At 49.8% G+C, this 15,465-nt stretch overlaps 1 protein-coding gene across 4 annotated transcripts in view; it reads left to right on the top strand.

The window, feature by feature from the left end:
• Positions 1-15,465, top strand: part of PLXNA4 (plexin A4) — a 477,975-nt gene that overhangs the window by 7,359 nt on the left and 455,151 nt on the right. The gene's annotated exons all lie outside the window — the stretch shown is intronic.

Raw genomic sequence — 15,465 nt, 5'->3', positions numbered from 1 at the left:
GAGACTAAGGAGGTGTATCCTGTTACAATTGCCTATTGACGGAATAGCAAGCGCTTGGTGTGCAACACAGCTTTATTTTACTTTAAGGAAACTTATTCTGGGCTGCCAGAGGGAGACTTTGATTTGCCGGAGAGCTGCCCCATAGCTCTGAGCAAGTCCCTTGGTTTCTTGTTTCCCCATCTATCAAATGGGGGTGGTCTTGTAGAAGTGACTGTCCCTTTGACCATCATCTAATAGTCATTTTACTCTAATGACCTTTACAAATGACTCACTTTTCGTAAGTGAGATGATAAAAGCAGGGAGGTTCTGGGTGGGAACTCGCTCATCGTTCTGAGGAGTAGCACCGAGTACACGGCTAATAGCCGCTAACGGCCACTGGCCCATCCCTGGGCAGCGTCACCTTCTGCTGGCTGGGAAGAGGCTTTCAGAGATGGTGAGGGGCAGGAGGCTGTTCTACGTTGGGGGAACAGGCTCTGACACCATCACCCTGCAGGGGAGCGGAGAGAGGTGAGCTGGGAATAGAACCATGCCAGCTGTGGAGCTAATCAAGGCTTTTGCTTGGATTTTTCTTTAACGGACAATTTAGGGGAAAAAAAGAATCCCAAACCCCATACCCAAATGAGGATGGGTACGTCTGCTTGACTTGCTAGCTTAAAAAAAGTGAGTTTCTGGGCTGTTTAGGGAACCCCCTTTTATTTGTCAGGGATTTGGTTTAAATTTCTGGTTCTTGCAAAAAGCAGAGCAACGCGTGGGATTTTGTAAGCTGTTACCCTGAGACGTGTATGTATTTGAACGCCTAATTTTGGGCATCTCCTCTTTTTGTTTGCATCTCACCCTTTGTACTCTCCCCTTCGTGATGTCCTCCTGGTTGGTTGGGGGGTTGTCCTCTGCCACTGTCCCCATTCCTTCCAGCCACCCTGGAGCCCCAGGACTCATTTGGAGGGTTGCAATGACCTCGATGCCTGGTGCTATTGAGGCTGCATAACCCATCACCCCTTGGACCCTGGGCTTCGCCTCTCCAGAGCATCTAGCCACCCCCCACAGCCACCTCCCCTGGGGAGGGCAGCGCTTGGGGACAACCCGGAGGGTGAGTTGACAGTTTAAGTCCCTGCTCTGCCTCCACCGAAGTCACCTCCAGGAGGGCAATTGCCTCCTCACCCTGAAGACGGCAGGATCAGCTCTGAGTTTTCCTTCTGCGCTTAGCTGCTATGGTGATGAGTTGCTATAGAAACACATAGTTAGCATTATTATTTATTATTGAAAAGTGCTTCTTTTCATCTCTTAAACGCAGGGTCGTGGCAGGAAGAGCCCGATGCTGGGTGCGGGGTACTGCCCACCCTGTCCACACAGGTCGGTGGGTTGAGCTTCCCGGTGAGCCAGGCTTTAGCCACGCTGGAGGCAAGCAACCGTGCTGTGCTGGCCCAGCGGGCTGATCTGGTTAAACAAATCCCCCAGTATGTTCCCGTCACAGGTTCCTTCCTTCGTCAGATCCATCCTTTGGAGGGGGATTTGAGTGAAGCGTTTCATTATAATGAGCTTAGTTATTTCCAAACTAGTAATCGCATGTCACCATTTGGTGCAAAGGGTTTGCATTAAGTTCTGTAATAATATGTCTATTCATCCATCACAAATACTATATTCACAGGACCTTGTAGCGATTGCCTGGTAAATACCTTCTCTTATCTCTTTGCATGCGCTGCTCCTTGTTGTTTGCTGAAGTCCCCCGCTCTCTGCAAACCCATCCCTCCGTGCTGGGAGGCAGGGAAGCTCCTCCGACGCTACTGTCCTGGGCTCCTGCTCTGCCTGAGCCCCCTCCCCGGAGCTGGGCACCCGGCCAGGGGCTGTGCAGGACAGACCCCTCCGGGGCTGGCGGCAGCCCGCGTGATGCCAAGCAGAGCGAGTGCTACTAAGGATGTTGCTCTGCCTGCCCTGATTGTCACTTTCCAGATGCTGTGGGTGGGACAAAGCCTGCTTTGGGGGCTCCTCTTGCTCCCCAGGAACGGGTGCGAGGGGTAGGAGCAGGTATCTTCTGTAGGCTGGGTGCTGAGCAATGCTCTTGGCTGCGAGTTGCCGCAGAGGGTCCTGCAAGGAGCCCATTCATACATCTCTCCGGACACATCCGTTGGTTTTGGGAATGCGCAGGCACAGCAGGGATGCAAAGCCGGATGCGTGGTTCTCCTGACTGCAGCCACTGGGTTCACGGCTTCCCCTGGAAGCTGGTGGCACTGTAGAGGTGGCTTTGCAAGGAAACCTCCCTCCATCCTGCTGTCCTTCGCATCCTGAGGATGCTGCAGCCACTGTGGAGGAGTGGGTTGGTGGGGCCAGGAGGTGAGGGGCTGGGAGGATGGATGGATGGATGGATGGATGGATGGATGGATGGATGGATGGATGGATGGATGTCCAATGTCAGGAGGCACCAGGAGGAGCAGGGTGGCTTTCTGTCTCTGGCTGGGGCACATGCAACGTAGCCTGGAGGTGGAGGGCTTGGCTTTGCTTGCAGCAGGGATTAGCTGTGCTGTTCTTCCTTCTTCCCCTCCTAGGTCTAAATGACTCCCTGGAAAATGCCTGGTGAGGGGAAAAAAAAAAAAACAACAAAAAAACAAAGGAAAAAAGAGAACAAGGCAGCTTTTCTTGCTGCAGAATTAACAAGTCAGGGGTGAAGTTTCAGGGCTGGTTGGTGTGGCTGCGGGGGGGGGTTTGCTCAGCCCCTCCTCATGCAGTTGCTGCAGGTGCAGGGCTGGGCTCTCCGTGCAGCAGCTGCAGATGCTCCCTTGGGGGGAAGAACCCCTGTGGGGTGGGGAAGGATGCAGGAGTGGATGGACCCATGCAGTTGCTGCAGGTGCAGGGCTGGGCTCTCCGTGCAGCAGCTGCAGATGCTCCCTTGGGGGGAAGAACCCCTGTGGGGTGGGGAAGGATGCAGGAGTGGATGGACCCATGCAGCATGCTGGATATGAAGGGATTGGGGCATGGGGAAATCTCTGCTGTTTCTTGCACATTGTGGCCCTTGAAGTTCCCTGAATTCTTCCTGGTCTCCACCTTCCCCAGCCTGCCAGACTGGACTGGGAAACATCCTTCCCAGCCTTTGAGGAAACAAAAGGAGGCTTTTTAAAGCACCCCCTCGAGCAGGAATAAAACACCTTCCTTTGCAGAGCCTGTTTCATCGCTTGAAGTCAATCCCTTTGGGCTTTGTATTTTCCTTCTTGGAAGCTGTTCTCTCTGCAGAGAAGAGAAAAAAAAACCCAGGGAGCAAGAGCAGGGCTCAGGGGAGCCTTCCTGGGAAGTGTGGGTTGGAGGTGGATGGGGTGAGGGTCCACTGTGGAGGTCTAGAGGGACAAATGCTCACCCTTCACTGTACCAGAAGCCCCTGCAACCCATCCCACGAGTTCAGTGTTCAGTTGTTAGAGTAGGGTCGCATCCAGCCCGTCTCTGTGGTACTGACGGTTGGAAGCAACCTGCTGGAGTGGGAAATGCTCCGGCATGTCCTGCACGTGTCAACCCCTCCCCTGCTCCTGCTGTAAGGAAGCTTAGGACTAAAGGGGAGCTCCCTTAAAGGAGGGAAGCTGGCTGTGGCAAATGAAAGCTTGCTACGTTTTGGTAGGGTCACTTAGATTCACTCAAGTTGACATGGGCCTGGAGGAGTCGTGTTTTGCTTCTATGACCCCTTTTTCTCTACCCTGAGCTGCAACCAGCTGCTTGGATACGGGGTTGTGACCCTGATGCATTTGGAGAGAAGTCATCCAAGGGATGGCATGGACTTGGGACTGGTGTGAGATGCCCCCTTGGATCCCACCAGTGGTGAGACCATCAAGTCTCGGGTTTCTCTCCAAATGCCTGCTGAAGGCAGAGTCATTTTGGATGCTGGACTCAGAGCACCTTTGCAGCCTCTGGCTTTCCCTGCCTGGCCTCCGCGGTAGCTCCAAGAGACCAGGAGCTGCTCACCTTGACCAAGCAAGCGCAGGAGGCAAGAGGCATCCTTGGAGCTGCACCTCTCTGCCTGTGGGAGGGATGGAGAATGGAGTGGAGAGAGGTGAGCCATGTGCAGCAGGAGCTGGATGCTAAAATGGCCTGTCAGAGCCATTCAGGGTTTTTTTTTCCTCCTTTATAATGGAGTTGCTGCCCTTGCCTGCCTTAGGAAGGCAAACATCTCAAAGGGATGCCTCTGAATGAAAGTAAGAACTTTTAGGACAAATTTATCTCCGCATAATATCTCAAAGAAAGCACAAAAAGGAAATGGCAAGCGGGCATAATTAGGTAAGTATCACCCATTAGGAAGGGGAAGGAGCTATCAAGTCGATTTCCATTTCCTTCTTATTTTACATGCCTGATTTTTCCGACTCTCCAGGAGGCGGTGTGTGAAGTAGGTCTCTCCTTAGCTTGGAGAAGTAAATAATCAGAACATGATGCGCTCCAAAGCTCTTCCCAAAGCTTTCCAAATCTGGACTAAGCTAAGGATTTTTAGCATCTTCACAAATCTGAGCTTTCCAACATCCGTGAGACCTGGTAGGGACTTATTTCCCACCTTCACACAGGGGAACCAAGGCGCAGGCAGGCAGCAGGGCTTGTGTCTTCTCATTGTGACCTGCTTGTACGTATTTCTCTGTTTTACCTATTCTGCATGGAAATAGAGATAACTCCTTGTCTTCTGGTTGCTTCCCAGTGTAAATCTGGGTGTGCACAGTGTGAACCCATGGAGATACCTTGTGCTGCACTGGGAAGTGTGGTAGGGCTGAGTCCCCCCCCCGGCCACCACCTGGTCCGCCCCTACCTCATCCCAGCATGTCCTGGTGTCCTCCCATCCGGGGGACCCACCGCTTTGCTCTGGTGTACCCAAGGTTGTTCTGGCTTTTTACCTCTTAGGATAACACGTCGCAGTGTGGGCTGCGGTTACGGAGCCATCGGCGGGCGCCTGTAACACATTTTTGGCAAGGATGCAGGATGGCTTGCGCCCCACCAGCCTGCAGGAGAAGGGCTGGCTGCCCCCCCTCGCCTGCCCCCCTGCTGCGGAGTCTGTAAGTGGTGTTATTAAAGGGAACTGCTGTCATTGGCACAGTCAATGGCTGACACAAGGCAGCCCTCAGACTTTGACTCATCTGCAGCTCGCGCACACACACACACACACACACACACGCAGGAGCCAGAGAAAAGGCAGTTTCTCACGTGCATCACCCTTTTTTTCAGCTGTTTGGGCCCTTTTTATTTTCATTCATTTTAGAGAAGAATTCTTGATTGTCCTACAGTGTAAGAGAGAGATTTGGGTTGCAACGTACTACCAGCATGTGCCCAGCTCTCTCATTCATTTGTAGTTGAAGTTGGGGTCCCTTTTTCCTTAAATACAACTACACGCACGCATCTCTCTTTCTGTCTCTCTCTGTGAGTATGTTTTATGCATATACATAAAAATACACATTTATGTGCAGGTTTCTACACATAAAGGCAAAATACACATGGTTAGAAAATGCCAATCCGGTCACCCTGCACTTTTCACGGATCGTTGCTAATTTTGCCCACAGTTCAGGAAAGGTCTTGCGGGTCCAGGATGAGATTTCTGGAGAAGGAAGAGCAGCCAGATTTTAGGAGGGGTTTAGGGCAAGCCCAGTTCTCCTTTTTCCTCCAAGATCCCTTGATCAGGCCCTGGTGGGAGAGGGTTTTCTTCCTAGATTGTAGGGAGGAGAGGGAAGGGAAGAAAAAGTTTGAGGTTTTGCTCCACTGCAGAACTGGGAATCATAGAATCATAGAATGGTTTGGGTTGGAAGGGACCTTAAAGATCATCCAGTTCCAACCCCCCTGCCCTGGGCAGGGACACCTCCCACCAGCCCAGGTTGCTCCAAGCCCCATCCAACCTGGCCTCGAACCCCTCCAGGGATGGGGCAGCCACAGCTTCTCTGGGCAACCTGGGCCAGGGGCTCACCACCCTCAGAATAAAAAATTTCTTCCTAATATCTAATCTAAATCTGCTCTCTTTCAGTTTGAAACAGTTACTCCTTGTCCTATCATTAAACTCCCTGATAAATGGCGCGATCTTGGAAAAAGCTTTGTGTCTGGGAATGCGGCTTCCTTTGAGCTGGGTTGCTGTAATGCTTTTCAGGAGGTGCTGGTCTCACGCAAAGAGGTCACAGAAGGGCTGTCAGGGGTAGAGGATGAAGGTTGTGCACCACTTCTCATCCCTCCAAGCGGCTCGGGCTGGAGCTTGGCCGTGAGCACTCAAGTGGGGCAGCACAAGGTGCCACGAGCCTGGAGGAGATCCCAAGCAGATTGCCACTTGGTGACAATCTGCTGTCTCAGTCCTTGGTCGCGCGCGCGCTCCTGCTCCAGCAGACATTTCTGGGGCTCCCTCTGGTTGATGCACAAGGTGCATTGAGCCACATTTCGCCCCAGCAGCAGCCTTGGTGGCCATGCAAGGCTTCTTTCTTGCTCTGCATCCCCTCCTTCTGTGTACGTGTGTGTGTGTAGGATAATTTTAAGGCTTCTCCAAGTTACAGTGTGATGCTTAAAGTCTGTGCTCCTTAGACTTGCAATAGCGAGTCAGAAGAGAAAAACACGGAGCAGTTTCACTTGGTGGTTGTCCTCCCTCCTGCCTTGCTTCTCCTTTCCTGCTAATGCAGGCAACAGAAACAGCTTTATTTTATAATAAGCAAAAAGGTCTCCAGGTGCAGGTTTGTGCTTGCCTGTCTCTTCTCCACTGCTCTCTGCCAGTGGGTGACTTACTTTGCCACCCATAATTAGCCTCTTCCAAGGTCTCGTTGTTGCTGGGCTGAGGCAGAAGGTTTTACAGCAACAGCCTATTCCCAAACACAGCAAAAATAATCCCTTCCTCAGCTCAGTGTTAAGAAGGGATGGATTTTAAACTGATTTATGTTGTGGCTGAAGCAGAGTGGTCAGTAGAAGGGACCTCAAGAGGCCCGCAGCAATGCCATTATGTGGTGGGGAAGGTGGACGGAGGGGTGGAGGATGCGTGTGTCAGCCTTCCCACGCGGAGGAAGGAATCAAATATCTGCCCTGTATCAAATACCACGCTTGATTCCTGCGGGACCGAGTTATTGGTGAGGAGGAAGCTGACCTTCTCCTCTCTTTATGAACTGAATCTTGAGTTTGCTTTGGTTTTGGTGGGTTTTTTTTCCCCCTCCTGTTACAGAGTGCAATACTTCATTTCACCGGAAATAACATTTTCTTCATTTTCTCCTTTGGTGTGATGTTTTTAAGGTGCTGCTCAAGATGAATAGGCCTTCTTCCCCTTAGCTTTTCTTGCTTTACACTTGGCTTGGCACGCTGGAAGGGGATGCTGCTGCCTATGCCTGTGTGGGACCATTAGCTGTGCTGGAGCCCGGGGATATTCCCCTGTCACAGCTGCTGAGCGTGAACAAATTCTCCTGGAGCTGGACAAACACATTATTATTTCAGTAGTCACACCCCAGCAAGTTTGAGAATTAAAAGTAGTCAGCATTTCCCTTACTGCCACACAGATCTCTCCTTCTTTCTCCTGACTGTCTTATCTCCAGCCTTCCCCAACACAGCTTTTTCTGCAAATCCTTTTCTGCACGAGCTGGACTTGAGCATCTTCAGAGCAGCGAGTCCTTCAGAGCCTCTCCGTTTCCTTTTCCTTCCTCTTCTGCCTGCGGAGCGCAGATTTTTGGAAGCTCAAGGGCTCTGTGTTTCCTGTGCATAGGTCCCTTGGAGACATCTGAAGCTACTTTGCTGGAGTTCACAGGCGACTTTTGAAAACCTTGGCCATTGCGTTCGTGTATATATATATATATATATATATATATATAAAATCTGTTCTCTCTTCCCTCCTGTTTTCTTTCTCTGTCAGGAATCCAGCTGTGCAACATGTGGCACTTGTAGGACTTGGAAGGCAGGAAGATCAAGCAAACACAGAGCTTTCAGCAAGAAGAGATAAATTTCCAGAATAAATTCAAGCCACGTAGGCCCAGTCTGTTTTAGTTTTAAAGCCCCGCTGGTAGTGATGTGTGGGAGCTGTAGATATAAAGCCAGGGAGAGAAGAAGAGTTTATTTGTATTATTTCTGGCACCTTGGTAGAAAAACCTCTGTTCTGAGTTCGTGGTGCTTGGCACAATGTTAGTCTGCACGGACTGTACCAGGGAAACTGCCTGTTGAGCGCTACCTTCGCGCATGGTTTGAAGGCAAAGAAAAAAAGGGAATTATCCACGCTGAATGAGAGAGAGAGAGTGTTGTAGCTGGAAGAGGAAAGTGCCGGATTCGTGGGGGTGTATGGGATGCAGATGGCCGCAGAGGAGAAATATCTTGTTATTAATAACCCATTGAATTGCGATAGCATTTTTACACCTGTGTACGCTGCCTACAATTTTTATCCCGGCTCTCCGGCATCTGGCAGGACCACAGCTGTGAGCTGCGGGCTCCCTTCTGCAGGCAGCTGAAGGGGATTTCCTATTTAGTGCAGAAAGAGAGGACAATTTGGAGTTTGATGGGTCCCATGGTATGGAGCCATGGGCGTGGACTTGCTGGAGCGGGGTTTGGTCCACATGGCATGTCCTATGTTTCCTGAGCGTGGCTGCTGACACTGGCCCAGCAAGGGTCCGTCTGGCAAAGGGAGCTGCTATGTGGGCTTGCTGCTTTTTGGAGAAGTCCGTGTTTCTACTTATCGCTCTGCTTTGTCTTTTACTAACTGAAACAAAATAAGTAAGTCCAGAAATGGCGTCTGGATGTGCTCCTCGGGTCTGTCCCAATAAGCTCAGCAGCACCCAATGCTGCATTCAGCCAAACGCCACCACCAAAACCCCAAACTTCATTTCCCTTCCTCTCCCCCTTGCCTTTTTCCTCTAGTCAAAGCAAAAGATTTACAGCCGCTAACTTTTGAAGCGAGAACAAATTTCAGCCCAACCTCCCGTCTGAGTGGGTGCCTCATGTCATTAAAATACATCTGCAGCCACCCAAGCCTGCCCAGCTGGCCCCAGGCTGCGTGTCCCAGCCATGAAGGAGCCAGGGCAAGGCACTGTGTGCTCCAGCCCCTTACCCGAGGCCCCCGGGGCCTGGAGAGCAGATGATGCTCTCCAGGAGCAGGAGGGATCATAGAATCACAGAATGGTTTGGGTTGGAAGGGACCTTAAAGATCATCTAGTTCCAACCACCCTGCCATGGACAGGGACATCTTCTGCTAGACCAAGTTGCTCAAAGCCCTGTCCAGCCTGGTCTTGAGATGCTCTTGAGGTCTTGAGATACTCCAGCCTTGTGTCAAAGCAGTTGTGACTGCATCCCCAATGGGCAGGGGGTGCATGGGCACAGGCTTGCATGCTTTTTGCAGTATTTGCGACTTGTGCAGGGCTCAAAGTGCAGCTGTGGGATCCTGTGGGATGAGGGAAGAGATGAACAAGCCCGATTTTGGAAAGAGGAATGAGGGGAGAGGTGGAGGCAGTGGGAAAATGACGGCAGCCTTGCCCTCTGCAATGCAGCTTGGGGGGTGGAGGGCACGTGGAAAACAGTCCTCTGTGGGTCTTACTCATTCTGCGCCTGTGCATCTGTTTTGTAGGGTTTCTTCAGGTCTCACAGCCTGTGTTATCAAGGTCTCCATTTCTAATGAGCAGGATTTTACCAACAGAGAAGACCTTCCCACGCGCCCTCATTGAAAATGCCCCTCGTCTCACACACAGGTGCCTTTAGGCTGTGCGAGCAGAGATGAACAAAGCAGATGGTGTTTGGGTCTGGATTAAATTAGAGTTTGGGGTGACATTTTGCTTGCAGCTGACTCTAAGCAAACAAGTAACTTTCTTCTGGGTAGCACGACCCAGATCTGAAACCACTGGTTATTACAAACCCATAAACTATCTTTTGCAGACTGAGCAGGCTCATAAGCCTGTTTCTGGTACTGGGTTTTCTCTGTAACACCTATCCTAATGCAGCCTAACGCTTTGTGATGATGGATCTGCAATTATGAGGCTGTGCAAATAGCTAAAACAATTGCATCACCCTCCAGAGTGATTTGTTGATTCGTTGATAGCGCTAGGCATTTGTTTGTGCAAACGAAGGGTTAGATCCTGCAAAATGCAGAGCACTTGCAGCTTCCATCCATGCCTGAGTGTCTGGCCCAGGGAAGATATTTATGGAAGGAGAAAGAGAGTTTTTTTTTCTTCTTGCAGGTGTGCTTTGCAGCGGCAGCAAGCTGTCTACAAAGTGCCATTGCTGATGGCAGCCTGACAGTGTCTCCTCTGGAAGTTTGTCAGTGTGGGGAAGCGCATGTACAAATTGCAGAAAGCTTTAGTGGCAGAGCAGCTGGTGCAGCCACCTCCTCCCTTCCTCCCCTCGTCTCCCCAGGCTGGGTGCCAGCAGCAGGACTCCATGCTGTAGCATTTTGGGAGGCCCTGGACGCACCCATGCAGACTCACGGCTGAAGGCGGTGACCACAGAACTATTTAAAGTAGCTTCAACAATGACACTCGGGTCTATAATGCACTTATTCTGCTGATGCTGGCAAAATGCTGGTGGAGTGGATGGGTTTGAGACTGATAGGAATTTACTGCTCTGGAGACATTTTTTTGCGTGTGTGTGTGTATGTGTTTGTGTGTCCCTCAAACGTAGAATCAAAGAATGTTTAGAATAGAATCATAGAATTGTTAGGCTTGGAAGGGACCTTAAAGATCATCTAGTTCCAACCCCCCTGCCATGGGCAGGGACACCTCCCACTAGATCAGGTTGCTCAGAGCCCCATCCAACCTGGCCTTGAACCCCTCCAGGGATGGGGCTTCCACCACCTCTCTGGGCAACCTGTTCCAGTGTCCCACCACCCTCATGGTGAAGAACTTCTTCCTAATGCCCAGTCTGAATCGTCCCATCTCTAGTTTTAATCCATTCCCTCTAGTCCTACCATTACCCGACATCCTAAAAAGTCCCTCCCCAGCTTTCTTGTAGGCCCCCTTAAGATACTGGTAGGCCACTATAAGGTCTCCTCAGAGCCTTCTTTTCTCCAGACTGAACAACCCCAACTTTCTCAGTCTGTCACTGAATTGGAAGGGACCTTAAAGCTCATCTAGTTCCAACCCCCTGCCCTGGGCAGGGACACCTCCCACCAGCCCAGGTTGCTGCAAGCCCCGTGCAACCTGGCCTTGAATCCCTCCAGGGATTGGGCAGCCACAGCTTCTCTGAGCAACCTGGGCCAGGGTCTCACTACCCTCACAGTAAAGAATTTCTTCCCAATATCTCATCTAAATCTCCTCTCTTTCCATTCAAAACCATTACCCCTCGTCCTATTGCTACACTCCCTGAAAACACGCACCAAAGGAGGTGATAATAGAGAAAAATCAGCTATAAAGGAGGTTCCCTTGGTGCTGCACCCATGGCTCCGCAGAATTGTTGTCTGGTCGCTGTGACACTGAGCTGGGGAATTAAACACACGGGCTGTATCTCTGTCTGAGCCACACTGACTCTCTGTGACCTTGGCCAAGTCTTCACCACCCTGGACCTCTGTCTCCCTGGGGCATTTCTAGACTGAAACTTCTGGAGGTGGGGACGTCCTCTTAGAGCCTCTGGTCGCCCTTGCAAGCCACAATGCGTTATTTTACTGGGGGGGACTGGAAGGGCCCTTCAGGACAAGGTGTGATGTGCTGGTGTGAGCTATGGCGGGACGGTGAAATAACAGCAGCCTCATGTCATCAGGCTCTGCGTCACCCCATCCTCCCCTGTCATTCAGGTGGTTTTAACATATCTAGGAATAGTTTGTAAATAAGTTCTGCTGCTCCCAATTCTGTTAATTCTCATAATTTGGTAACTCACTCCAGACTTGACATTAAATTTTGGTGTTGAGAAGGAATTGGAAAGGGGATAGTGTTGTCCTTTGCTCAGGAAGACCTCCTGCAACCTCTTCTCAATGCACACAAGAGGGTTAGGGAACATGCTGGTTAAATCTGCAGTAGTTCAGCAGCTTCACGCTCTTTTTTCCCTTCTTTTCCGTTCTGCAGTTGCTTTTTTTTTTTGTTTTGATATGCATTTTCTAAGCTCTTGAACAAGGCAAAAATGGGAATTTCTCCCCAGAACTTTAACCTTGTGTAACTGATTTGACCTCCAGATTTGTCAGCAGCTGGAGGAAGCCCATGTTAGGGGAATCCGGAGGCTCAGGAGCCGTGGGATCAATGCCCCATTCATGAGGAGGGGATGTTTCAGTGGTTACAGAACTTGCAAGTCTGCAATCTGCCCACATTTCCCAGTCTCTGCTCATATCCCTTTTGCTAAATTGTGTCTGCCCAGTTTTTTCTCCCTCCTCCACTTTCCAGCCTTCCCTTCCTTGTGTTGGAACATCCTTCTGTTTTCCTTTCCCATTGGGTTAATTAAGCTGAGCTGTAGTGTAGGTCCATCAGGGAGCAGAGAAGACTTTTCCTCAGCAGCAGTGCTTAGCACCACAATACCCTCCAGTGACACAGAGTCAGGAAAACCCGCTTGGTCCCTTCATCCCTGACTTTGAGCGTGTTTTATGCCTCCTGTGGTGGTAGCCCAAATGCTGTCTGATCCATCCTGGGATCAGTGGAAAAGGCAAAATCTTTACTTGCCATGCATGTATTATTAGATGCTGTAACTTGGTCAAATTTAGACAGATTTTCAGGTGTGGCCAGAAGATCCCCATGACAGCAGGAGAGGACCTGCCCAATTTTTACTACCTGCTCCAAAGCTTTTCAGTAAGAACGGAAAGAATATAACTGAGGCCAAACACAGAGAAAATAAAAATGAAAATCAACAACTTGCAAAAACTTTTCTCCTAATTTAGTTCTCAGAATTGCCCAAGCCGTTCTGAATGCAACTTTCTATGGCGATGTTAGCCCGGAGGCAGACACCGAGCTGAGGAAATTGTCTCCTGGGCGGTTCAGGTCTGTCAAAGTAATGAGGACCTTAAAACCGAGTCTCGGTACAGAACATGTCAGACAACCTGAGCTATAGGTGTTGCTGCTCCTGCTCAGTGTAATTATGCATGCACGCGCTGCCCTGCACCGGGAGCACAGGAATTGCATCATTTTGTGCAAAAATAAATGTGTCTGTATGCTGTACAGGATAGATTTGTGTATCTCCTTGCAAACGCGGCCCCTGTGTGTGTACACAACATCAGCTCTCTTCTAATCTTCCTGTTAACAAACATAACAGGTGATTATCTTTTTACCCATATTAGCACAATTCTGGCTCTTGTCTGTATCTGATCCTGGCCGGAGGTGTCCTGTCTACCTCAGCCGTATCTTGAGGCTGTCAAGCATGATTTGGAGCTAGTTATCCTGCAGCAGCAGCCGGGCAGGGCTCTAGGAATAACTTCCCATTGGCCTTTGTGTGTGTTGGCAGCAGCCAGCTTGTCCTCTGCCTTGCGGTGACAAAGTCACCGGAAGAGAAAAATGAATAGAATTAATAGCAAATTAGTAATAGTTTATCCAGGGATTTTTTTGTTTGGAAGGGGGTTTGAGTTTTTTGCATCCGATTCTCTGCTGAAAGTACCTGTTGTGGTCTGCAAAATGGGGCATCATGTGGTGGGATAGATATCAGACTGCTTTTTTGTTGTTTTTTTTTTCTTTTTTTTCCCCTCTGAAACGCTCACAAAGCTGCTGCTTCTCAGCGCTGTGTCCACACTGCTTCATTAGAGCTATCGGCAGAATGAGTAGAGTCAGAATCACACAGAATCACAGAATGGTTTGGGTTGGAAGTGACCTTAAAGATCATCTAGTTCCAACCCCCTGCCCTGGGCAGGGACACCTCCCACCAGCCCAGGTTGCTCCAAGCCCTGTCCAACCTGGCCTTGAACCCCTCCAGGCATGGGGCAGCCACAGCTTCTCTGGGCAATCTGGGCCAGGGGCTCACCACCCTCACAGTAAAGAATTTCTTCCTGATATCCAATCTAAATCTACCCTCTTTCAGTTTGAAGCCATTACCCTGTATCCTATAATTACATTCCCTGATCAAGAGTCCCTCCCCATCCTTCCTGTAGGCCCCTTGCTGCTGCTGGGCCTGGAATAGTGTCTCAGCTGGATGTCTCTGCTAGTGCAAGCATGGGGATCTCCGTCGGAGTCCTGTCCCTTCGTTTGCCTTTTGGGTTGGGTGGCATCTCAACTGCCCTTCAGAGGGCTTTAGCTAAAGCCTTCTGAAGTGGAAGTCCTCTGAAGAGGACGTCTCTCATTTGGGCTCATCTTGGGTGTTTTTTTCCCAGGGGGAATTTCAGTCTGAACGCAGCAGCTGCACTGAGCCCTGTTTCGTTTTGAATTTCACAAAATGTACTTTTATGCCGGAATGCTTTAAAGTTATAAACAATTTTCATCCAGTTTTTATTATATTTGTAGTGGAAAGTCAAGTAAGTAGATTAGGGTTGTTCAAAAAATGTCTATTTCGTGCTGTATTGTTTCATTTGTAAAGAAGAGGTCGTGCTCTACAGCAGTCTCATATCTGCAGAAGATGCCTGGAATTTAGGGCTGGTGAACTTTGGGGCAGAAGTAGACATTAGGAAGAAGAAGAAGAAGAAGTTCTTTACAAGGAGGGTGGTGAGACACTGGAACACGTTGCCCAGAGAGGTGGTGGAGGCTGCATCCCTGGAGATATTCAAGGCCAGGCTTGATGAGGCTCTGAGCAGCCTGATCTAGTTGAAGATGTCCCTGCGCACTGCAGGGAGGTTGGACTAGATGACCTTTAAAGGTCCTTTCCAAGCCAACACATTCTATGATTCTATGATTCTAAGCATAGACTTTTCAGCCTCCTGACATCTTTTAAAGATCTCTTTTCAAGCCCATGGAGTCAGCAGAAATAGATTACTTCAGCTAACACGTGCAAGTTATGAACTAACCTGATTGTGACCTAATTGCCCTAGGTGCTACAGAAACATGGACAAAGGCTGTCCCTCATCTGAGCTGCTCAAGGGCTGAAAGGCAGAGGCCAGTTGCTGGAAGAGCTGCCACGTAGAAGGCAGAGTGCTAAAATAAATGTCATGTGTCTGCCTGGGAAGTTCATGGGTGCATAAAGACCCACCCAGAAGCATTTAGGAGTTTGTTCAGAATTAGTAAGTGTAGAGAAAATGAAACAAGAAAATGTCTAATATTTTTTTTTTTCCCATAATCTCCAGTACAGATGTCGCTCTAAAAATATTGCTAATGGTTGCAGTAAACTGAAGCTTTCCTTTAGGTTTGGGAGAGCAAATGCCAGTCAGCACGGCTCCTTCCCATCAGTGATAATGTGTGTGTTGGACTCAAGATCTGGCTGAGATTTGAGATGGTCCAGCCACCCCTGTTTTATAGGACTGTACTCGCTCATCTGCTCTCTTCAGCCACTCACGTAGGAAGCTGAAGATGAAGGATTTGCTGTGTCAGATCTTTTCACTGGCCCCATCCATGGCTAGTGGTTGCTGCTCCAGAACGGCTTGGATACCTGCCATAAATGAAAGGAGGAAATTTTATGCTGAATAAAGCATAAAGGGAGACTCCGTTCTCGCCTCTGCTGCAATCCCTGCATCACTGAACAGAAATCATCTGTCTCTTTCCTCCC

This window comes from Rissa tridactyla, chromosome 1 (assembly GCF_028500815.1).
Source record: "Rissa tridactyla isolate bRisTri1 chromosome 1, bRisTri1.patW.cur.20221130, whole genome shotgun sequence".
Lineage (NCBI taxonomy): Eukaryota > Metazoa > Chordata > Aves > Charadriiformes > Laridae > Rissa > Rissa tridactyla.
The sequence above is the reverse complement of the archived record's forward strand: the minus strand, read 5'-3'. Positions and strand labels throughout refer to the sequence as shown.